At 43.5% G+C, this 24772-nt stretch overlaps 1 protein-coding gene and 1 long non-coding RNA gene across 3 annotated transcripts in view; one reads left to right on the top strand and one right to left on the bottom strand.

Moving 5' to 3' along the window:
* The window catches only part of ank3b (ankyrin 3b), an 813000-nt gene that overhangs the window by 513507 nt on the left and 274721 nt on the right, over window positions 1–24772 (bottom strand). The gene's annotated exons all lie outside the window — the stretch shown is intronic.
* Window positions 1–24772, top strand: part of LOC144695026 (uncharacterized) — a 60448-nt gene that overhangs the window by 17128 nt on the left and 18548 nt on the right. For both annotated transcript variants that reach the window (XR_013579847.1, XR_013579848.1), the window contains one exon: window positions 21402–21702. This is a non-coding gene — a long non-coding RNA (uncharacterized LOC144695026). The remainder of the gene's footprint in view (window positions 1–21401; window positions 21703–24772) is intronic.

Genomic DNA, 24772 nt, shown 5'->3' with positions numbered 1-24772 from the left:
ACACTGAGCAGGCAGAGCTTAGGACCTGACAGACCGGCTAAAAAATCAGAAGTTTCAGGCTAAGAATTCTGATTTTTAAAACCGTTCTGTCAGGCCTATTTCACTCGTTGCTACGCTGCTCCTGGGGAGATTGGGGAGTAGGGAGGGGAGTGAGGGTGTTGGCGAGGTTGAACGGGGTTGGGGGCATTGGGGGCGGGGAATGTTGTTGGAGGGAGGGGTGAGAAATAGGTTGGTGGCATTAATATTTTTCACTTAAAAAGCATAGTTTTACTGACTTTTGGGGGCTCAAATGATTAATACGTAAGAAAACAACATTATAGTGGGTTTAGAAATGATATGTCCAACACATTTTCTTAGAGCTCCAGCACCTCAAAATTTGGTACTACACCACTAGGAAAGACAATATAAAAGAAAAAAATACAGTTTACAGAATTACATGGACACAACAGGCCAGATGGTGACCTCCTGTGCAGTAACCATGCTATGATTCTATTTTTTTGGAAAATATTTGGGACTTTATTCTAGACAATATATCTATTGTCAGCGACTGAGCCTTCTATTTGTGTCAGTACAGAAAATGATGTTATATTCCACCTATCAATCCTTATAACCTAGCTCTATGGCCAAGAATTTACTCACTACTCCTAACATCTCCTCCTTTGGCTCAGAGTCAATTTTTACCTGATGGTGTTTCTGAGAAGAGCCTTGGGACACCTTACTACCTTAAAGGTGCTATATAAATTTTGGTAGTTATTTTTGACATAGGTTTCACAACTCCCTTTTCCCTTTCAGTCAGATCTGATAAGCACTTCAGTCTCATACAGGGTAGAGAAATCTGCTAACATCTCTCCTGTATTTCTACATGATGTCACCACTTTTCTCCTGTCTTGTCTCCAATCTGCCCCTTTCCTGAAGGCATTAACTCCCTTCCTAGGCCAAGCATCACCCAGTGTTGTTCCAAGTGGCATTACACATGTGTAAGGGGTGTGTTGGCGAGCTTCTTAAGTATTGGAAAGGGCAGGAAATCACATTAGCCCCACTGCTGCCTATGTCCAAGTCCGTTCATACACACTTCCAGCAGCAGAAATCATCCATAACCCCTGGGTTCTGGCCTAAGGGAGGGAAGAGTAGAGAGGAGCTGGAGAAACAGCAGCGTTAAAAGAAGGGGAAGGGAGGGAAAACAGCTGGCAGAGAGAAGAGAGGAGATAGAGAGATAGATATTGCACTAGAGAAAGTGAAGGAGAAGAGTGCCAGTATGAACAAGGAGAGTTGGAGAAGAGAGTATCAGTCTGAAAGGGTGAAGAATTGGAAGAGGAATCCTCGTGAACGAGGTCTGAAGAGTGTGTTACAGTAAAACTGGCAAAAGGGGATGGAAGGGTTTGGATGTGGGAGACCAGCCTGCAAAGTAATGTTTGGTGAAGCGATGGCCTGGTTGTGGAAATTCTGAAGTGCTGAAAATGAATCACAATGCATCTGATTCCCCAGAAAATGCACCAGCCATTTAGTGCTATCAACAGCTGGATTTCATCTTCAACTTTCACGTAGTTCTGTTTCTGTCGGTCAATACAAGTGAAGGAATAATAGGAAAGTCTACAGTTCCAGTGACTGAGCTCATGAAGCAACCAATTTTCACATCAGGGCCCTTCTTAAGTTATCCATTTCTTCGAAATAGTTGTGATGTTTTTCTTGCTCGTCATGTAAGGTCATGGTCAGAATTCCTGGTAATCCACGCATCTGTTCCCCATTGATTTCCTTTGTAATCTTGTTATTTGAAACTGGCTTTAAAAACAATTACACTGATTTGTTTGCGACATCATCAGACTTTATGCTTCAGTGCAGCTCCCATCACCCATTCAGATGATTATATGTTGACATGACACAGAAAATGCCAACAATTCCTTCCCATGAAAAGAATTAAGAAATCGATTATGGATATTAAAACATAACTCAGCTACAAACAGGCATTTAAATATTTTTTTTAAAAAACAGTCCTAGCTTAGAATTATACTGCAAGGGAAGAAAGTGGTTCAGAAAGAAGAGATTGGTCTTGGAGGGGGTAGAGTGCAGATTAACCAGAATATGATTGGGCTAAAAGGGTTAAAATATGAGGAAGGGTTCCACAAATTGGGAACAGAAGAGCTGGAGTAGGCCATTTAGCCCTTCATATCTGTTTCGACATTCATGAAGATCAGATGATCTGTGGCCAAAATACATAAATTCATCTTTGCCTCAAAACCCTTAATACATTAAATCTATTAACCTCAGACTTAAAATGAATTGACCTGGCACCAACTGGGAGCTGTCAGAGAGTTCCTAACTTGAATCTTGAATAGGCCAACCCCCCCAACCACTGGCAATTGTTCTCTCTATCTACCCTATCAATTCATCTTATTATCTTGAGAACCTTCAATCAATCACTTCTTAAGCTTCTAAATTCCAGCAACACAACTCTAGCTTGCACAATCTCTCCTCGTAATTCAATCCTAGGAGTCCAGGTATCTTTCTGGTAAAGTTGAGGTGTCAGCTGTGGCTCAGTTCATAGCACCCTCGCCTTTGAATCAGAGGGTTGTGGGTTCATGTCCCACTCCCGGAAACCAAGAACTGTGATTGTACTGGAAAGAGTTGCAATCTGTGACTGTTGATAACTCGAAAGAGTTTCTGGTAAAGTTAAATTGCACTCACTCTGAAACCAAATATGTGGTGCCCTGAACTGAACACAGTACTGTTGGTGTGGTCTAACAAGAGCATTGTGTAGAACATAAGAAATAGCAGGAGTAGACGATTCGGCCCCTCGAGCCTGCTCTGTCACTCAATAAGATCATGACTGATCTGCTTGTGTTTCGAATTCCACATTCCCGTCTAACCCCCAATGACCTTTGATTCTCTTGCCTAACAAGAATCTATCTACCTCTGCCTTAAAAATATTCAATGACCCCGCCTCCACAGAGTTCCAAAGTCACACAACCCTCAGAGAAAAAAATTCTCTTCATCTCTGTCCTAAAAGAGCAACCCCTGATTTTAAAAGAGCGCCCATTAGTTCTGGACTCACCCACAAGAAGAAACATCCTTTCGATGTCCATCTTGTCAAGGCTGTTCAGGATCTTGTATACTTCAATCACATCACCCCTCACTCTTCTAAACTCCAGTGGAAATAAGCCCAGTCTACCCAACCTTTCCTCATAAGACAACCCACTCATTCCAGGTATCAATCTAGTAAACCTCCCTCCTCTGAATCGCCTCCAACACATTTACATCCTTCCTTAAATAAGGAGACCAAAACTGTACACAGTATTCCATGTGCAGTCTCACGAATGCCCTGTATAACTGAAGCATAACATCCTTACTTTTATGTTCAATTCCTCTCGTAATAAAGGATAGCATTCCATTAGCCTTCTTAATTACTTGCTGTACCTGGATACTAACTTTTTGTGACTCATGTACTAGAACATCTAGATCTCTCTATGCCTCAAATATGTAGCTGTTCTCCATTTAAGTAATACTCTGCTTTTTTGTTCTTAAGTAATACTCTGCTTTTTTGTTCTTTCTGCCAAAGCGAACGACTTCACATTTTCCCACATTAACTCCATCTGCCAGATTTTTGCCCATTCACTCAACCTATCCTTATCCGTCTGCAAACTCCTTATGTCTTCTTCACAACATACTTTCCTGCCTATATTTGTGTCATCTGCAAATTTAGCTACCATGCCTTCACTCCCCTCATCTAAGTCATTGATATAAATTGTAAAAAGTTGAGGCCCCAACAGAGGCCCCTGTGGGACTCCACTCATTACATCTACCAACCAGAAAAATAGCCATTTATGCATACTCTGTTTTCTGCCAGCCAGCCAATCTTCTATCCATGCTAATGTGTTAACCCCTACACCATGAGCTTTTATTTTCCATAATAACCTTTGATGTGGTACCTTATTAAATGCCTTCTGGAAATCCAAGTACAGTACATCTACAGGCTCCCCTTTATTCACAATGCATGTTACTCCTTCAAAAAAATCTCCAATAAATTGGTTAAACATGATTTTCCTTTCACAAAACTATGCTGACTCTTCCCAATTCTTGAGCTCTTCTAATTGTCCAGCTATAACCTCCTTAATGATCGATTCTAACACCTTCCCCACGTCAGATGTCTAGCTAACTGGCCTAGTTTCCTGCCTCCCTCCCTTCTTGAATAGAGGGGTTATATGTGCTACTTTCCAGTCTGATGGAACCTTTCCAGAATCTAGCAAATTTTGGAAAATTAACACCAGACTACCTCATTGGCCACCTCTTTTAAGACACTAGGGTGTAGTCCGTCAGGACCTGGAGACTTGCTAGCCTGCAGCTCCATCAGTTTGCTCAGTACTGTTTCCCTAGTGATTTCAATTTCACCAAGTTCCTTTCTCCCGTTCACCTCCTGATTTGCAGCTATTACTGGAATGTTTTTCGTATCCTCTATAATGAACACAGAAGCAAAATATTTGTTCATTTCTTCCACTATTTCCTTATTATCTACTATTAACTCCCCACTGTCACTCTCTAGAAGACCAACACTTACTTTACTTACTCTTTTCCTCTTAAAATACCTGTAGAAGCTCTAGTTATCCACTTTTTTTTACAATTCTAGCTAGCTTCCGCTCATACTCTAATTTCTTTCTCCTGGTTAACCTTTTAGTCATTCTCTACCGTTCTTTATATTCTGACCAATCATCTGTCCTGCCACTCATCTTTGCAGAGTTGTATGCTTTTTCCTTAAGTTTCATGCTTTCCTTAACTTCTTTAGATAACCACGGATGGTAAATCCTGCTCTTAGAATTTTTCTTTATAATAGGAATGTGCTTATTCTGAATACACTGAAATATATCCTTAAATGTCTGCCACTGCTTCTCTGTTGATCTATCCTCTAGCCTAGTTTACCAGTTCACTTCAGCTAGCTCAACTTTCATGCCTCCATAGTTGCCCATATTTAAGTTTAAAACACTAGTCTTAGACCCACTCTTCTCCTTTTCAAACCAGATGCAAATTTCAATCGTATTGTGGTCACTGCTACCTAGGGGTGCCTTTACTCTGAGGTCATTAATTAATCCTGTCACATTACACACTATCAAGTCTAATATAAGCTGCTCTCTGGTTGGTTCCAGAACATGCTGCTCTAAGATTCTATCTCAAAAGCATTCTAAGGACTCCTCATCCAGGCTACTACTGCCAATCTGATTTTTCCAGTTTATATGTAGATTAAAATTGCCCATGATTATTGCTGTCTCTTTATCACAAGCACACAATATTTTCTTTTTAACAATTTGTCCTACACTGTAGCTACTGTTAGGGGGCTGTAGACCACTCCCACTAGTGACTTTGTTCCCCTACTATTCCGCATCTCCACCCACACCGGTTCTACATCCCGATCTCCTGAACCAAGGTCATCTCTAACTATTGCATCAGTGCCCTTTTTGATTAACAGTGCTACCCCTCCACCTTTACCTAGCTTCCTATTCTTCTTGAATGTCAGGTACCTCTCAATATTTAGGACTCAATCTTTGTCGTCTTACAGTATAACATCCACTCTCTTGTAATTTAGTCCTCTAGATATAAAGGCCAGCATTCCACTGGCCTTTCTGATTATTTTCCGTACCTTGCCATGATGGGTTAATAACCTGTGTACATGGACACCCAAGTCTCTACGGATCTCCATTATTTCTAGCTTTACCCCATTTAGAAATGCCCTGTATTATTCTTTGTAGTTTCAAAGTGGCTAACCTCACACTTGCCTACTATTTACCACTGTTTTGCCCATTCTATTCATCTATCAATCTCTTTTTGCAGTTCTATGCCTCTATCTACAATGTGCCTGCCTTTGTGTCATCAGGAGTTTCAGACATGCGGGTCTCTTTCCCATCATCTAAATCGTTGATAACTACAATGAATAGTTGAGACCCAACAGAAATCCATTTGTGACACCACTAGTCACATCCTGTCAATTAGAGTGCCTGCATATTATCCCTACTCTCTGACACCTGCTGCCCAACCAATTTCCTAACCATGTCACTAGCTGCCTTCAATTCCATGAACCCCAGCTTTAGCTGACAGCCTCTCTCAAGGGATTTTATTGAATGCCTTCTGGAAGTCTACATTAATAACATTTATAGATATTCCGCTTTGCACTACTGTAGTCACCTCTTCAAAAATTCAATCAGGTTTGTCAGGCATTACCTACCCTTTACAAATCCTTGCTGGCTCCCTCTGATCAGCTGAAAAATTTCAAGGTGTTCAGAAGCTCTAACCCAAATTACAGACTCTAGAAATTTGCTGACAACACACTTAGGCTAACTGGGCTATAATATCCTGGTTTCCCACTCGCAATTTCTTAAATAGTGGAGTGAAATGCAATTTTTCCAATCTAAAAGGAACAGTTCCTGAATTGCGAGAGCTTTGGAAGATTATAGCTAAGGTATCTACAAAGTTCTCACTTCCTTTAAAACCCGAAGATGAAAACCATCAGGTCCTAGGGATTTGTCACTCTTTAACTCCATTATTTTCTTCATTACTGTTATTTTGCTTGCATACATTTTGGTGAGCTCCCATCGCTCATTCAGTGTTATTTTCCTTATAATGCCTGGCATGCTATCCTTTTCCTTTGTTGTACATACTGACCCAAAGTAATTATTCCGCTATTTCCTCATTTTCATTTAAAACTAGGGTTGCCAATCCTCCATGGCTGACTTGGAGTCTCCAGGGATTGAAGGTCAATCTCCAGGACATTGCTGTGTGCAACCCTGGACTGCAGCGGTTCAAGGCGGCAGCTCACCACTACCTTCTCAAAGAAAACTAGAGATGGGCAATAAATGCTGGCCTAGCCAGCAATGCCCACATCCCATGAATAATTTTTTTTAAAATCCTGGAAAAATAGCCATAGCCATGTTAAACAAATGTTCTTTGAACATTTCTCTTTACCAGATATAATTTTTAAAAATATTATTCATTCACAGGGTGTGGGCTTCGCTGGCTGGGCCAGCATTTATTGCCCATCCCTAATTGCCCTTGAGAAGGTGGTGGTGAGCTGCCTTCTTAAACTGCTGCAGTCCGTGTGGTGTAGGTACACCCACAGTGCTGTTAAGGAGGAAGTTCCAGGATTCTGACCCAGCGACAGTGAAGGAACGGCAATATATTTCCAAGTCAGGATGGTGTGTGGCTTGGAGGGGGCCCCATGTGTTTGCTGCCCTTGCCCTTCTAGATGGTACTGGTCATGGGCTTGGAAGCTACTGTGCGTCGGTGGTGGAGGGAGTGAATGTTTGTGGATGTGGTGCCAATCAAGCGGGCTGCTTTCTTCTGGAAGGTGTCAAGTTTCTTGAGTGTTGTAGGAGCTGCACTCATCCAGGCAAGTGGGGAGTATTCCATCACACTCCTGACTTGTGCCTTGTAGATGGTGGACAGGCATTGGGGAGTCAGGATGTGAGTTACTTGTCACAGGATTCCTAGCCTCGGACCTGCTCTTGCAGCCATAGTATTTAAATGGCTAGTGCAGTTCAGTTTCTGCTCAATGGTAACCCCCAGGATGTTGATAGTGGGAGATTCAGCGATGGTAATGCCATTGAACATCAAGTGCGATAGTTAGATTCTCTCTTACTGGAAATGGTCATTGCCTGGCACTTGTGTGGCATGAATATTACTTGCCACTTGTCAGCCCAAGCCTGGATATTGTCCAGGTCTTGCTGCATTATCGCTTCAGTATCTGAGGACTCACAAATGGTGAACATTCAGCGAACATCCCCACTTCTGACCTTATGATGGAAGGGAGGTCATTGATGAAGCAGCTGAAGATGGTTGCGCCGAGGATGCTACCCTGAGGAACTCCTGCAGTGATGTCCTGGAGCTGAGATGACTGACCTCCAACAACCACAACCATCTTCCTTTGTGCTAGGTATGACTCCAACCAGTGGAGAGTTTTCCCCCTGATTTCCATTGACTCCAGTTTTGCTAGGGCTCCTTGATGTCACACTCAGTCAAAGGCGGCCTTGGTGTCAAGGGCAGTCACTCGCAACTCACCTCGGGAGTTCAGCTCTTTTGTCTATGTTTGAAGCAAGGCTGTAATGAAGTCAGGAGCTGAGTGGCCCTAGTGAAACCCAAACTGCACGTCAGTGAGCAGGTTATTGCTGAGCAAGTGCTGCTTGATAGCAGTGTTGATGACCCCTTCCATTACTTTACTGATGATTGAGTGTAGATTGATGGGGCAGTAATTGGCTGGGTTGGATTTGTCCTGCTTTTTGTGTACAGGACATACCTGGGAAATTTTCCACATTGCCGGGTAGATGCGAATGTTGTAGCTGTACTGGAGCAGCTTGGCTAGGGGTGCTTATTGCCAGAATATTGTCAGGGCCAATACCATTTGCAGTATCTAGTGCTTTCATCCATTTCTTGATATCACGTGGAGTGAATTGAATTGACTGAAGACTGGCATCTATGATGCTGGTGACCTCCGGAGGAGGCCAAGATGGATCATCCACTTGGCACTTCTGACTGTAGCAAATGCTTATCTTGATAAAATATTGAAAATATGGCAAAAAAAAGGCCGTTTAGCTGACAATCAAGCATCATCCAATTGGGTAATGAGTCTTTTTGCTTTCCAATTGGTGCAGGAAGGCTGTGCATCACAAGGAGGGATGTGTTTGCTGACTCATTGCTGGAGCGTTGGAACAAGTCGTGTGATCAAACCTCTAGGAATACATTTAATCACAGATGACAACCCTAAGTATCACTTATCAGTTTTCAAGGGACCACTCATTGTGCTCCTGACTATCCTCTTTTTCCTAATATAATGGTAAAAATTGTGTTGATTTTGATATCGCTGGCATGTTTCTTTTCATATGCACTTTTCAGTTAGCTCTTACTATCTGTTTTGCCACCTTTTGCTGTTCTGCCTCTCTCTCTCAGTAACCAGCTATTCAACTGTTCTATGCTTTTTCTTTTAGCTTTACATTGTTCATTACTGCTTTAGTTGTCCATGACTTTTTAAAATAAAGCAGAGCTTTTGCCTCTTGTTATGAAATCCAACTTAAAAGTCAAGAGAGCAGAGGTCGGGAACTCGTCCTGCAAACCTCAGTTTCCACGCATGCGCAGACTGGGAGAGGGCTGCACGTGCACAGTTCAGCATTTTAAGTTCTTTGGGCTCAGCTGACCTGCACAAAAAGAAAAAGGTGGCGGGAAGCCCTGGGTCATGTGAGCTGGGAGTGAAGCACCATTGTGGACACATGTTCCAAGCAGGGGGCTGGGAGAGAGGACAGGGAGAGGTCCCAAAGGGAGAGGGGACAGGGAGAGGTCCCAAAGGGAGAGGGGACAGGGAGAGGTCCCAAAGGTAGAGGGGACAGGGAGAGGTCCCAAAGGTAGAGGGGACAGGGAGAGGTCCCAAAGGTAGAGGGGACAGGGAGAGGTCCCAAAGGTAGAGGGGACAGGGAGGTCCCAAAAGAAGAGTCCCAGACAGGGGACAGGTTCAGGAAGAGGTCCCAGCTAAGACCAAAAGAAAGACGAGCCGAGAAAGAGGCACCAAGCAGAGAAAGGGCTGCAGTTGGCAGACTTTAAGTACCGAGTGCTTGGGAGAAGCCCTGAAGATCCAAGGAGGCAGCCGAGGGTTGGTGGCACTGTGCTGAGGGACGCTGAGGCGAAGGTACTCCTTTGGAGCAGTGGTACTCTACTCAGCACAGCTGAAGAGCTGGAGTTGTGCTTGTAAGTTGGTGCTTCAGTGCATAGTTGGGAATCCAGGGGAATGGAGACGAGACTGAAACCCTAAGAGGTGGGCTGTCGTTGATGCTGTCCAAATTGACGCGACTTTTGGAGAGGATTCCAAGGCGAAAACTCAGGAGGTGAAGACGGAAATCCCTCGAGAGAGACAGAGTTTCACAAGATTGGTTGACTCACAGTGTTTACTGACGTCTGGGTGGGTTGTTGAGAAATCCATCAACCATGTCCTGGTTGCATTTGCCATTTTGTGTGCAGTGTGATGTTTTCAACTACGGTTTGCCTGTTAATTCACAAGTACCTTATATTAACTCTGAACGTTAGAGTAAAAGATAGATACTGTAAATTGTTTTATCATTCTGACCTTGTAAAGTTTATTTTTGATTGTTCAAAACCTGTGGAATCTTGTGGTTTTATTCTGTTAGCAAGTGTCTTGAATCTTAAACTTAATTGACTTGAAACAAACATTATTGGTCCCGAACCAGGTCTTACCAAAATCTTGGAGGTCTGGTCTAGGATCATAACACCCTTAAGAGGTGACTCTGTATCCCAACGAATTCATTTCTGATCATCTGTCAACAAACCCATTAACATATTTACCTAGTTACTGAGGACGATCTCTGTCCCATCCCCACTAAAATCAGTCTTACCTAAATCGAGATTCTTAGTTGCTGTTTTGTGTTTCACTCTTTCAACCACCACATTGATCTCAATCATATAGGATCACTATTAGATAAATGCTCACAGACAGCTATTAATTAGATCTGTTCCGTTCCCCATGCCTGAATCTAATATGGCCTGCTCCCTTGTTGGTTCTACAACATATTGTTGCAGGAAACTATCCTCAACACACTCAAGAAATACTCAACCTTGCAGCCGCTTGTCTGCTTTTCCCAAACTATCCCCATTTAACCCACTCTGTTTTTGCTATTTACTTGCCTAATCCTGTATTTATACAATCTATGACTTCACAGCTACTACTAGACAGCTGGTGCACAACTTCCTCTGCTTAAATTATTTTCTATTTTTAAATTTTACCCATACAGTAAACACTTCCTGCTTATACCTCTCCTTATATTCTCTCATGCCAATTAACGAATTTCATCCTTAATCATTAAGCCTACTGCTCCCCCTCTACCACTCTCCCTATATTTCCTGTAAACCTTTTAACCTGGTTTAATTCCATTGCCAATCCTGACAGTCTTGTAGCCAGGTCTCTTAAAATGGAATGCCACTTTCCCACACCACTCCTTCAACCATGTGTTCATCTGCTTTATCTGCTTATCCCTGTGCCAATGTGCATGTGGCTCGGGTAATAATAGTGATTATAACCTTTGAGGTCCTGTGTTTTTCTTAAATTTAGCTCCTAATACTCTTGGAGCAGAACCTCTAGTCTACTCTTTCCTATATTCTTGGCCCCAACATAGACCACGATGACTGGACCCGTCCCTTCCCTCTCCAATATTCTTCATGGGCTTATTAGGGACCAAAAAGGTAATGGTGGTAGAAGACCTGGCCATGGTCCTTCATGAATACTTTGTGTCTGTCTTCACAGAAGTGGGGAATGATGCAGATAACATAGTTAAGAATGAGACATGTGAAATATTAGATGGAATAAACTCGTAAGGGAGGAAATGCTCAAGTGTTTAGCATCTTTGAAAGTGGATAAATCATCAGGCCTGGATGAAATATATGCCAAGCTAAGAGAAACAAAGGAGGAAATAGCGGAGGCTCTGATAATCATTTTCCAATTTTCCCTGGATATAGGGATGCTGCAGGAGGACTGGAGGGCTGCCAACATTGTACAATTGTTTTACAAGGGATAGCCTGAGTAATTAGAGGCCAGTCTGCCTAATCTCAATATCATGCAAATTATTGGAAAAATTTCAGAGGGACAGTATAAATTCCACTTAGAAAGACACGAAGTAATCAAGGGTGGTCAATGTGGATGTGTTATGGGAAGATTGTGTCTGACTAACTTGAGTGAATTGTTGAGGTGGAAACAAGGAGGGTCAATGAGGCTGGCTTGTTTGTTGTAATCTGCATGGATTTTATTCACAAACAATGAGGTCCTTCATCGTGTTGAGCTCAACAGGATGGAGACCACCCTCCAGAAATTTCTATTCAAATGGGCAGACCATGTCTCCCACATGGATGATTACCGAATCCCCAAACAGATCTTCCATAGGGAACTGTCTCAGAGCAAACAATATCAAAGTGGTTAGTGCAAGTGATCCAACGATGCCACTCTTTAAGAGCCTTACAAACTCCAGCACTGCAGACCGCCTCACTTTGGAAAACACTGCAGCCGGCCCATGTGAAGGCAAGCACTGGAATTTGGTTCAACATGTTTCAAAGACCATCCATGTTAAACTCGCAACGTGCCCAGAGGAAGGCCAGAGGTGATGCAGCAGCAGTAGTTCTCCCAAGCACCAACAGTGACATGAACAGTTCGTTAGACATAAACGCACAAATGAGAATCTAGAAGATGATGAAGTCACCTACAGCTTGGACATGCATGAATAACAAGGAGTCTAACACCATTACATGGATTTTAACAAGGCTTTTGGTAAGGCCCCACATATTAGAATTGACAGAAAGTTAAAAGCTCATGGCATTCAAGGAAAAGTGGCAAGTTCGATCCAAACTTGCTCAAAGCCAGGAAGCGAAAGGTTATGATTGGCAGGTGTTTTTGTGACTGGAAGGCAGTTTCCAGTGGGGCTCCACAGGGCTCAATATTGGGTCCCTTACTTCTTGTATATATCAATGATTTAGACTTAAACTTATGGGACATGATTAAGACGTTTGCAGATGATGCAAAACTTGGCCATGCAATTGGTCGTGATGAAGAAGGCTATAGACTGCAGAAAGACAATAATGGACTGGTCAGGTGGGGGAAAAAGTTGCAAATGGAATTCAATCGGAAGTGAGATAATGCATTTGGGAAGGACAAACAAGGCAAGCGGACACACAATAAATGGTAGGATATTGAGAAGTGTAAAGGAGCATAGGAAACTTGTCCACAGATATCTGAAAGTAGTAGGACAGGTAACTAATGTTGTTACGAAGGTATATGGTATACTTTCCTTTATTAGCCAAGATACAGAGAATGTGCTAGAATCGTGTAGAACACTCACTTGGGTGCAGCTAGAGGACCATGTACAATTCTGCTTGCTACATTATAGGAAGGATGTGATTGCATGAGAGAGGGTATAGAAGAGATTTACAAGGATATTGCCAGGACTGGAGAATTTTAGCTATGGAGAAAGGCGAGATAGGCTTGAGTTGTTTATTATTACCTGAGCCATGAGCATTTTAAGACAGAGAAAGCTGAGGGGAGATTTAATTGAGGTTTATAAAATTATAAGGAAATACAGTGGATCAGAAGGACCTATTTTGCTTAGTAGAGGGGTCAATAACTAGGGGACATAGATTTAAAGTAATCAGTAGAAGGATTAAAGGGGAATTGATGAGAAATGTTTTCACCCTCAGTGTGGTTGGAGCTAGAGCTCACTTCCTGAAAGCATGGTAGAGGCAGAAACGCTCATCACATTTAAAAATGACTTGGATGTGCGCTTGATTTGCCAGAACCTGTAGGGTTATTGACCAAGAGCCGGAAAGTGGCATAACGTTGAATAACTATTTTTCTGCCAACACGCTCGGCTGAATGACCTCCTTTTGCACTGTAAGTTTCTATAATTCTATACCCCTTATCCCGGCAATATACTATCCTGCTTACAAAGGATGCTATCTTCTCTATAATTATTGAATCCCCTACAACTATCACATTACACATCCCCTCCTCTTTTTGGATAAGCTCTTGCTGAAGGTGCCATGGCCCACAAGGTGTCCTTTCAACAGTCATTCTCCATATTCTCACATGTAGAAAGCACAATTTGCCTGTTGGATAGTGTAGTAGGGTCTGGTGTGTACAGGGTTAGTGCGGGACTGAGTACAATACCACATACACAGTGATGTAAGAAGGCACATGACCCAGAGTCAGGGTCAGTCTGGAGATGTACAGAGATTTGTAAAGACTTAGGATAGAGTCAGCTCCACAACTGCATATATACTGTAGAGGGTACAGGTATGAGTTGTTAATAAAGGCTCTCTGTTAATATGCTCAAGACTATGAAGCCTCGTTCATGGTGTCTGAAGCAGGATTCTTCAGATCGGATCAGTTTCTGCACATCTTTGCTCTCTATCTCACCTGGAGTCCCCTTACTCTGTACCTTATCAGTCAAATCAACCCCATTTCTCATCCTGCACCTCTCTAAGAAGTGTGACCAAGGTCTGGAGCAAACTGTTCAGATACTCCTGACCCTCCATTCTGTGTCTGAGTGTCCCCAACTCGCACCTCAGTTCAATGGCTCTGAGCTGGAGAGGTTAGAGGTGGCGTGTCCGTTTGGTAAAATCTCACTGTGCACAAACTCCCACATGCTGCAGGTTAGACAAACCACCTGCTCTGTCATATCATGGTTTATATTTATTTATAGACAATTAAGCTTTATCCTTTATTTTTACACTGCTCTAAGAACCAAAACACTGAACAAAATTTAAAATACTAACTGCTTCAAGCTTATGTGAACCATGCAAGTATTAAAGGAAAAAAGAGCCAGCTGCTTCTGTGGTGAACTCCCACTCTCACCAAATTCTCAGCTTCTCACTCTTTTCCCATTATGCCTGGGACTTCTGCAGATAATCTACTTTACACACGTTTTGACCCACACCCAAGTTACAACTGATCAGTCAGCTTGCAGTTCTCAGTTACCACCCTCACTCCAGACGATCCCTTACAACTGATTGACTTTACCTTGGATATGGAAGGTAAAGGCGTGACCTAAATGAGGGGTTTAAGATGACTAATGGATTTGATAGAGTAGATCGAAGGAAACTATTCTCTGTGGTGGGGGAAGAGTTCAGAATGAAGAGGCCAACACCTTAAAATTAAAGTTAAGGCACTCAGAGGTGGAATCTGGAAACAATTCTCCACATAACAACTTAAATTCATATAGTGCCCTTAAAACTGTAAAACACTCAAGGCGCTTCAAAGGAGTGTCATCAAACAAAATTTGACATCTCGACACATTGGGAGATATTAAATGACTGCAAGCCTGGTCAGAGGGACAGGTCTTGTCTTAAAGGTGGAAAGAAAAATACAGACAATTAGGGAGGGAGTTCCAGAGCTTAGCATCTCAGCAGCTGAATCCACGGGTGTCAATGGTAGGGGCGATTAAAATCAGACATGTGAAGAGTCCAGAGTTGAAGGCGTAAAATGAAGGCCAAATGACCTACTCCTGTTCCTATTTCTTATGTTCTTAATAAAACATATGGGAGCCTAGGCTTTATAAGTATAAGCACAGAGTACAAAAGCCAGTAAGTTATATTAAACCGATAGTTTAGCCACAACTGGTGTATTGTGTCTAATTCTGAGTGCCACACTTCAGGATGGATATGAAGAATGTGGATTACCAGAATAGGGAGATTGGGTAGTCTGGAGAAGTTGGGCTACTCTCTACAGAGCACGGAAAGCTCAGAGGAGATTTGATAAAGATGTTTATTTACTCTATATGAACTCTTCAAAAGTTTAAAGAGAAACGTGTTTCCAACGATTGATAACAGAGGGTAGAGAAGTAAAGTAATTGGCAAACGAACCAGAGGTGACAGGAGGAAAAAATGTTTTCATCCAATGGATGATTAGGATTGGGAGGGCACAGCTGATCGGGGCAGGCGATGTTACAGACTTGGAAGTAGTTGCTCTTAGTGATTGTGTGGACGTGTGGTCTGAAGCTCATCCCAAAGTTGAATGCACCACCAAGGTTGCCATCAGTGGTTCAGCCTCACACAGTGGCCAGGGAGAGGAACTGAGTGGCTAGAGAACAGTGTGTATGGCAGAGACCAAAGGCTATGGGCAGAACTTTCTGTGCCCGCTGGCGTGGGCATGCTCGACAGCATGGGCAGACAATATGGCAAGAAGACCAAAAATCTGTTAACGACGTTGTGCTCAGCCTGTCAATGGCAGGCCGCGTTTCCCACCATCAGACATCGGGAACCTTATTGTAATACAGCTGCATATCATTATAAGGCTAGGCCGCCAGACTCATGCCCCAACGCTGGATCATTCCCCGACATCAGCGTGGTTGCACACCAACGTGTTTCACAACTACACATGCACCTGGTGAGCTGCACTTCACTCAGGACTTCAAGGTTTGTTTGTCTACCTTACTTTGAGCAGCACTCGTGGTCATCATCAACCGGCTTCACAGACAGCACCACAACATTTTAGGGTGGTTCACAGTCAGATCTCTACCTGCCAGGCCAGCCATAAGGCAGGGGTGGCTTTGTACAGCTGCAGTGCTAGGGCTTGCTTGGGGAAGGGGAAGGGGGAGGGGGGAAGGAGGGGCCTCGGGCAAGGGAAGAGGCTGCAGGGCGAGGGCTGTACTGGGGAAGGGGGGTATCCCAGGGTGTGTGTGTGTGGGCACATGTTGATCTGTGCAAGTGGCCTCAAGATGGTGAGGGCTGAGGAGGCAGACTCCAGAGGAGATGAGGTCAGATGGAGATGTGAGGGTATGTGTGAGAGAATGGGTGGTGATGTCCCTTGGGCTGACAGTGAGTGAGATGCCAGTGACTGTGAGAGTTTAGAGTGATGAGGTGGTTGCCATACCCTGAGGCATGGATGAAAATGTTCATCCTCTTTCTGCATTGGATGGCCAACCTCATCTGTGCAGCATTGGCACTGATCACCACTGCTATCGCCTACAAAGTCTGAGTGGTAATCTTGCTGCCCCTCCTACGGCCAGAACGGGGGTAGAGGACATCAAGGCAGGCCTCCACAGCGTCCAAAAAGGCACTCAAGGGACACGTCACTACACCTGGGGGCTGCAGTCTTCTTGCCATTCAGGGCCATGTCTTATTTGCAGCAGTCCTGGGCTAGAAGGTGCGCGCGCGGCTGTACTTTAAATGTGGCGCCTAGCGTGATACAGCAGCGAGGTGACAGCATGGTGGATGGGCCCGCCCGCCATCGAAACAGTGTGTTTCCCAGGAATGCATAATTAATGCTGTGGGTTTGGGATGTTACCTGGTCGCTATTGCACTTAGTGAAAATCTGGGATGATTCCGCCATATGGCTTTGGTGTTTCCAATATTTAGACGGGGGAAATTTCTGCTCATTCAGGACTGATGTTGAACAAACAGTCTGGCAATCTAGGGACAGTGGTAAGACAGTGATGTGAAAATTAGGAACTCTTTCCGTAAAGATTATTGAAGCTAGGTCAAGTGAAAATTTCAAAACTGAGGCTGAGAGATTTTTGTTAGGTAAGGGTATCAGGGCTATCAGAACCAAATTGGGTAGCCAGTCAGATACAGATCAGCCATGAGCTAAATGAATGACAGAATAGGCTCAATGGTCTGGGTGACCTTCTCCTGTTTCTATGTTTCATTTAGACCCATTCGTTTTTTTTAAGTTAGCTAAACTGACTGCAGAGAGATTTTCAGAAAGGTATCCATTTTGAATGGAGTCTCAGTATCAAGACTTACACCAATGAGAAAGTTGAAACTTTTCTTGATTTCATTCCGATGTCCATTGTACTATAATTAATTTTATATTTGTTTTGGGGAAAAGATAGATCTTTTTCATTTTGTGCCTTCAGCCTCCTCCTCTCCATCCCAAGTAATTATCTTAGAAACAGGCCATTCAGCTCATCAAGTCTGTGCTGGTATTTTTCTCCACAAGCCACCAAGTCTAAAATCAATCTCCTGTTCGCTCGCCCATAACAAGCTATCAGATGAAACTTTAGGCTAGAATTTCACATACAAATGCTTAACGTGCCTGCACTACAGTCCTGTGTGCTGCAGTTCCACACAGGCAAGGGCAGTCGATGTTAAAACTACATTACTATAGAGGCTTCCAGCATACAAGGCCAGTGCTATGATGATGTCTTGCAATGCGTTTCAAATCAAAAGGGAGTGGGCTGAACAAACGGGTCAGAAGGAATGGTACCCTGGAGCTTTCTGTCACAGAGCACGGCTGCAGCAACTGCTGTTGGGCCCACTAGGGGCGGGGAGAGGGCCAGGTTATTTTCATAGGACAGTGAACGGCCATGAATCATCAGCTCTTCAGCTGCCTGGGCATGGTGGCAGGGCAATGTGTCAGGCCTCCCAGGTACACCAGGGAGACAGCGTCAGATGTGCCACCTAGTCCAAGAAAACCTGTCAGTCAGCATTCTGCAATGTAGTGAAAGCGAAGGTCACTGCTGCCCTCAGATGAATTGCCAAAGGCCTACACACAAGGCACTGTTAGGAACTTGATTTTCAGTGCAAGGAAAGTCACAGACCACAAGTGACAGTAGAAGTGAATCCATTATACACAGTTGTAACACGACAGAGGTGTACGTTTTTGTACGGATTAGTTTCCGCTCGCTTTATTAATGGCTCCTTAGTTCACCTCCGTCTGGAACATTCTCGGTCAATGTTTAAACAATGTGTTATACTTATGTTACAGTATGGAGCCAGTAATGCTGAAATAGTGCAGTCCTATCAATGTTGGTTTGCTTTTTTTTTTACAAGGCTGGGTACAATGCAAAGCTGGGCGTCTACACCAACAGAACGGCTTTACTCTTGTCCTCCACAAAAGGAGGCACTGATTTAAACAGACTCCATCAGCCGCTGTGCTCGCTGACCAACACAGGACCCCGATGCGTCAATGTCCCTATTTCAAAACACTCATCCTCATGTTCAAACCTTTCCATGGGCCTTGCGCCCCCCCCTTATCTCAGTAACTTCTTCATCTCTACAAACCTCCGGGAATCCTGAGTTCCTCTAACTCTGGTGCATCGCCGCTTTCGATGCCCCACTATCACTGGTCATGCCTTCAGCTGCCTAGGCCCTAACCTCTGGAATGCCCTTCCAAAACCGCTCTACCTCTTTCCCTTCTTTTGAGGTGCCGATTAATAGCTGTCTCTCTGACCAATCTTTGTCACCTGCCCTAAAGTCGTCTTCTTTGGTTCAGGGACAAGTTTAGCCTGATTACACTCCTGTGAAATTGTCTCCTTGGGAACATTTTACTCGTTTAACAATGCTACAAAAATACAAGCTTTATTGGTAAATCAGGCTCCAAACAGTCTGCCCTCATGTAGGGCAGTGGAGTGGTTTCACCACCTCAGACTGGTAGTGAGAGATAGATACAGTAACCTGTTCCCTGAGACTGAAGGCCCCCATATGTTGCCCTCTGGTAGGTGTGGGTGCAGGCACAATAAAAACCCCTGCCCAGAATATTTAGGAGCAAAATCTTGCTGCTTTGCTTGTCTTACACATAGATGGACCTCCGAGAGAGAACTTGAATAAACAGGTCTTGCTGAAGGAATAGCACGTCCCCATTCACCACCAGAAGGGCATCTCAAGGACAATTAAAGTGGGAAACAAATGTTGGCCTTGCCAGTGATGCTCACATTGTACGAACGAATAAGAAAATCCCTGAGCCAGTAAAATTCTTGTCTTTATATGGGCTGTATCTTAGCCAAATAACCACACTCCCTTCACAACTCTACTGAAGATGTAGGGAGTTCTTCTGCAGTCCAGGTCAAGGTCCCTGAATCGACATCACCAAAAACAGGTTAGCTTATTACTCATTCATCTGCTGTCTGTGGGATCATGCAGTGCACAAAATGGCTGCCGCATTTGCCAGCAGAACAGCAACTGCATTTCAAGGCTGTGTGTTCATGAGTGTGAAGTGCTTTGGAACAGGCCAGGGATATCGCTGCATACTATACAAGTGCTTGTCCCTTCCTTCACTTCCATATGGTCTTAAATTAGTTGCTAAGAGTTTTGCTGAGGGCCCTCAACATAAATATGATGTGTCCAATGACCAGGAACATCTGGCAAGATAGTCGCTGCTTCACAATCATCAGAGTGTGAAAGATAGTACAAGCAGTTTCACTTCAAACTTTAAAACCTTTCCCTGTTTCCTCGAGTCATATACCACCAATATCTTCAATTTTTTTAAACTATTACCGAGAACGTAAGGAAAAGGGTTCCAGGTTGCTGTGCGGGGCAATACCAAGATTGAAAAGACATTAAGTTAATGAGATGATGCTCAGCTTGGATTTTAAAAGCCTGAAGGAAAGTCTGAGGGAGATGAGGTGTTTTTGCAGTTCTGCAGCCCTTTAAAGGGTGAGATAAGAATGGGAGACTGTGTAACAATTCTTAATTTCAACTTAGTGGGAATATAGGATGGTATATTTGGAGTTCAAAAGGGCAAAGTGAGGAAAGGCCTGAAATGCAATGTTGTTGTTGATCAAATTGAGAAAGATGAGATAGGTTGTGAGAGCGATTGGACCTTCCTGGAGCTGGGGGAGAGATTATTAAAGGGAATTTTAAAAATATACTTTCACAGGATGTGGGTGTCACTGGCTAGGCCAGCATTTATTGCCCATCCCTAATTGCCCTGAGAAGGTGGTGGTGAACTGCCTTCTTGAACCGCTGCAGTCCATGTGGTGTGGGTATGTTGAGTAGAATGGGCCTATACTTTCTGGAGTTTAGAACAATGAGGTTATCTCATTGAACCACAAATTTCTGAAGGGGCCTGACAGGGTAGGCGCTGAGAGGATTGTTTCCTCTGGCCGGAGAGCCTAGAACCTGGGCATGGTCTCACGTTAAGGAGGTAACCATTTTGGACAGAGATGAGGAGAAACTTCTTCACTCAGGGAGTTGTGAATTTTTGGAATTCTCTGCCCTAGAGTTTTGTGGACGCTCAGTCTTTGAGTAAATTTCAGACTGCAATCAATAAATTTTTGGACTCTAAGGAATATGGGGATCAAGCAGGAAAATGGCGTTGAGGTGGAGGATTAGTGATAATCTTATTAATTGGTGGAGCAGGCTTGCAGGGCCCTATGGCATACTCTTGCTTTTTATGCCTTATGCCCATTGGATGTTAAGCTGTTTCTTCTGCCCTGTCCGTTAATGAGAGAGAAGTGTTTAAAGCCTCTCTCCAGATAGCGAGCTTTACTCCACCTTCAATAGATTTGGCTGCCAAGGGAGAGGGGAAAAGGTATATTTTCATTGAAGAGGAAACTGTTTCACTTAAACACACAGGACATACTGAGTGGTATGGAATAGACTCCCTTGTGAGAGTGGAAGCAATTAATGTTAATTCATTCAAATGCAAATTAGCTAGATTTCATTCAGAAAATGTTATTTTGGGATACTCTGAGTAATTTGAGAAATGACAGGTGGTAAGTTTAGCATTCTCGGGGGTGCGGGTGAACAGGTGATTTTGGATCTATGGTTTCCAAAGCTCCCCATACAGGGGCTTTCCTCACTTCATGACTGGGTCTGTTGTAACTTTTTTTTTGTTATCTTGGTCTGTTATCGACTCACTGATAGAGATTGATTGTTGTGATTAGTCAACAGCCCCATTAACATTAGATCATGCAGCCACAAGCATGGTGGAAGGCAAACTTAGATAGACCATTGTCATTTTTCATCTGTCAATTCCTATGATCCTAAGTGAGGTGAAAAATGTTGATGAGTGAAGGTGATAAGGTCGGCCATCACAGGTTAAGAGGTGAAAGGCACTGGCTAAACTTGCAAGAGACATGGAGGGGCTGTGGCATTTCTTTGCCTCATCCAACTCTCCCAGTAATTTGTGATCAGGAATTGAGAAGGTGATCTTTGTTTTGCAACAGTGAATTCCAGGAAATGGGACTTTGTGACGAACAGCAACTGTGGACTATCAGTGCTTCAGAACAGCTGGATGAGCAGCAGTACAAGAGGAAGCCTCTCACTCTGCTTGGACAGAAAACCTGTGAAACCACTGATGGCTGCAAAGTGCCTCCTTCACCACTGCATCTGTACATGGCGATGCACTGGCTGCAAAGCTGACCTGTGACTGAAAATTTCACAGCTACGATCTCCGCAGTCCATACAGCTCTGGGCAAAACAGTTGCTCTTGTAACAAATCTAAATGCCAGAGTTTGTGCTGCCAAGGTAAGAATACCATAAGTCTCTATGTGCTTATTTATGATGGTAAGTACTTTCACAGTATTATGTATATAAAGTATATTTTATGGTTTAATGCTGGCACACAGCTTTGTAGGATGGATCACATGGGTTATATGCCACAGAAACAGGCCATTCGGCCCGACCAATCCATACCTGGTGTTTATGCTCCAATCGAGACTGGTCTCATCTTTCTTCATCTAAATTTACCATTGTAACCCTCTATTCTTTTCTCCCAGCTATGCTTGTCTAGTTTCTCCTTAAATTTATCTACTATTCGCTTCAACCACTCCCTGTGCTAGTGAGTTCCACATTCTCACCACTCTTTGGGTAAAGAAGTTTCTTCCTGATTCCCTATTGGATTTCTTGGTGACTATTTTATATTGATGGCCTCTAGTTATGCTGTTCCCCATAAGAGGAAACATTCTCTGTATCCGCTCTAACAACCTTCCATAAGTTTAAAGACCTCAACTCGATCACCCCCAGCCTTCATTTTTCAAGAGGAAAGAAAAGAGAGCCAGCCTGTCGATGCTTTCCTGATAGGCAAACCCACATATTGCTGGTATCACGCTCGTAAATCTTCTCTGCACACTCTCCAGTGCCTCTATGTCTTTTTAATAATATGCCGACCAGAACAGCATGCAGTAATGTGGTCCAACCAAATTTCAATGCAGGTTTAGCATGACTTCACTCATTTTCATTTCTATCCCTCTCGCAAAAAAGCTTAGTGCTTAGTTTGCATTTTTTTTAATGATCTTGCTAACCTGTGGTGCAACTTTTAGTGACTGGTGTATTTGTACTCTGATTTCCTTTTGTTTCTCTACCCTGCCTAGACCTGCACCTTCCAAGTAATTAGTGACCTCTCTATTCTTCTGACCAAAACATACTACCTCACATTTATCTGTGTTGAGCTTCATTTGCCAATTATTTGCCCATTCTGAAAGTTTGTTAATGTCCTCCTGTAACTTGTTAAAGCCCTTCAGCATTGACTATCCTCCCAATTTGGTGTCATCTGCAAATTTAAAAACTGTCTTTGATTCCAAAGTCCCCAAATTGTTAATGTAAACTGTGAACAGCTGTGGCCCCAGCACAGATTCTTGTGCAACACCACTTTCCCACCTTTGCCACTCTGAATAACTACCCTCAGCTCTCTGCTTTCTATTGTGAAGCCAACTAGCAATCCATTCTGCTACTTGTCCCCTGACTCCACATTCTCTGACCTAATTTGTTATTCTATTATGGGGAACCTTATCAAAGGCTGTTGGAAAAACAGATAAATTACAAGCAATGTAATTCAGGAATTCAGGTGCAGAGATCTAATGCTTCCCAAAGATTACCCTGGGCCACATTATTCATTTACATGCTGCCTCTCAGCGACAGCATCCAAGTATGTCAGGTTCTACATGCAAGCCGACAACCCCCAGACCTACCTTCGCTGCCTCTGATTTGTCATGCCACTTGTCTCAGATGTGCCATCTTTTGGAGGAGACATTAAACCAAAACCCCATCTGCCCTCTAAGGTGGATGTGAAAGAGTCCATGGCACTCTTTGAAAAGCAGAGTTTTCCTGATAGTTGGGCCAACAATTATTCTGTCAGCTAACATCACAAAAACAGATTATTTGGTCTTTTTTTTACATTATTCATTGTGGAAACTTACTGTGCACAAATTAAATGTCACAGTGACTACGCTTCAAAATGCTACATTCTAAAGGCTGGAAAACCACATGGTCCGTGGCCTCTGTACCCACAATTCTGACAGGAGCTCCCATTGTACAAAGCTTCACGTCGGGAGCACCAAACTGCCAAGTTCCTGCTATATTCACGGCAGAAAAGTGATTGGTAACCACCCGCAGGCCCTGGTGCGATGCAACCTGTGGAGGTGGTCATTCTGGCTCCTGCCTCTCCTCTGCGGTCCTGTCCACGCTTGGGTGGCCCTGTAGAAGGAGTGGATGATGTCTACAGTTCGTCTGAGGCCTTGACAGGCGCCACAGGGACTGGCGTTTGTAACGGATGTTAGGTGTAATATTAATTAGTTTGCCAAGATTCTTTCAATGTCCTTTGTCAGTTGTAAAAAGGCGGCATGTTTAGTTATTCTTAGCTGATGTCACTGGGCCAGCCCAGTGCATCCTTAAAGGTTAGTTCAGGAAAGGCAAGAGTAAATGGCAGCTAGGTGAAACTTGCCGCACACGTTAACTTCGCATGACCCATTGTTGGGTCTTGCTGTCAGAGTCTTGGGAAGAGAGCGACTGTCCGAAGCACTGATCGGTCGGCTCACTCCTCAGCTCCTGTTGTTTCCAGTGCTCCCGGTTTGTGTTTCATTTTTAAAGTTGGAACAGTAAAGTCACCATCTAGTGTTCGTTCCAAAAATTAAAGGCTAAATGGTGACCGCTTGCTTCAACTTTTGTCTGTTTTGGCCATAGGAGTTTGTATTTTAAACTGGAAGCCTCTCCCTGTTACTCTGATTTTACTTTATCCCTCCCCCATGTATTAACGGTGTTATCCCCTCTTCCAGCCCGGATCTGGAGAATATTCGAGGCCTATCTATTCCAGCTCCTTGTTAATCTGGCTTCCATCATCATCATTTAAACAAGTGCAAGATCAAAGAAGGAATTTGCATCAATAGTTTTCATTTTTCAAACCCTCAGGATGTCTGGAAATATTTTGCAACTGACTAAGTATTTTCACGGTGTAGTCACCATTGTAGTGTTGACAGCATGACAGCTGATTTACGCACAGCAAAATCCCACAAACAGCAAGGTAAAGACTGGCCAGAGGATCAGTTTTCATGATGTTAGTTGACAGAATATATGTGGACCATGTCACCAAGGGAACTTCCCTTCAATGAGCACTTTTATATTCATCTTTTAACGTCTCATCTAAAGACAGCACTTCCGAGACAAGTGGCGTGACAAACCAGAGGCAGTGGGAACGTTCAGGGAGGCGGTGGTGAGGTAGATCTGGATGTTACTAGTGTGCGCGTGGAACCTGGCGATGCTTTTCTCTAGACGATGTCACCAATGGGCAGAAAGTAGATGGCAAACAGGAAGGGGCTGAGGA

This window comes from Cetorhinus maximus, chromosome 20, assembly GCF_964194155.1.
Source record: "Cetorhinus maximus chromosome 20, sCetMax3.hap1.1, whole genome shotgun sequence".
Taxonomy (NCBI): Eukaryota; Metazoa; Chordata; class Chondrichthyes; order Lamniformes; family Cetorhinidae; genus Cetorhinus; species Cetorhinus maximus.
Note: the sequence above shows the minus strand (reverse complement) of the source record. Positions and strands in the feature narration are given on the sequence as shown.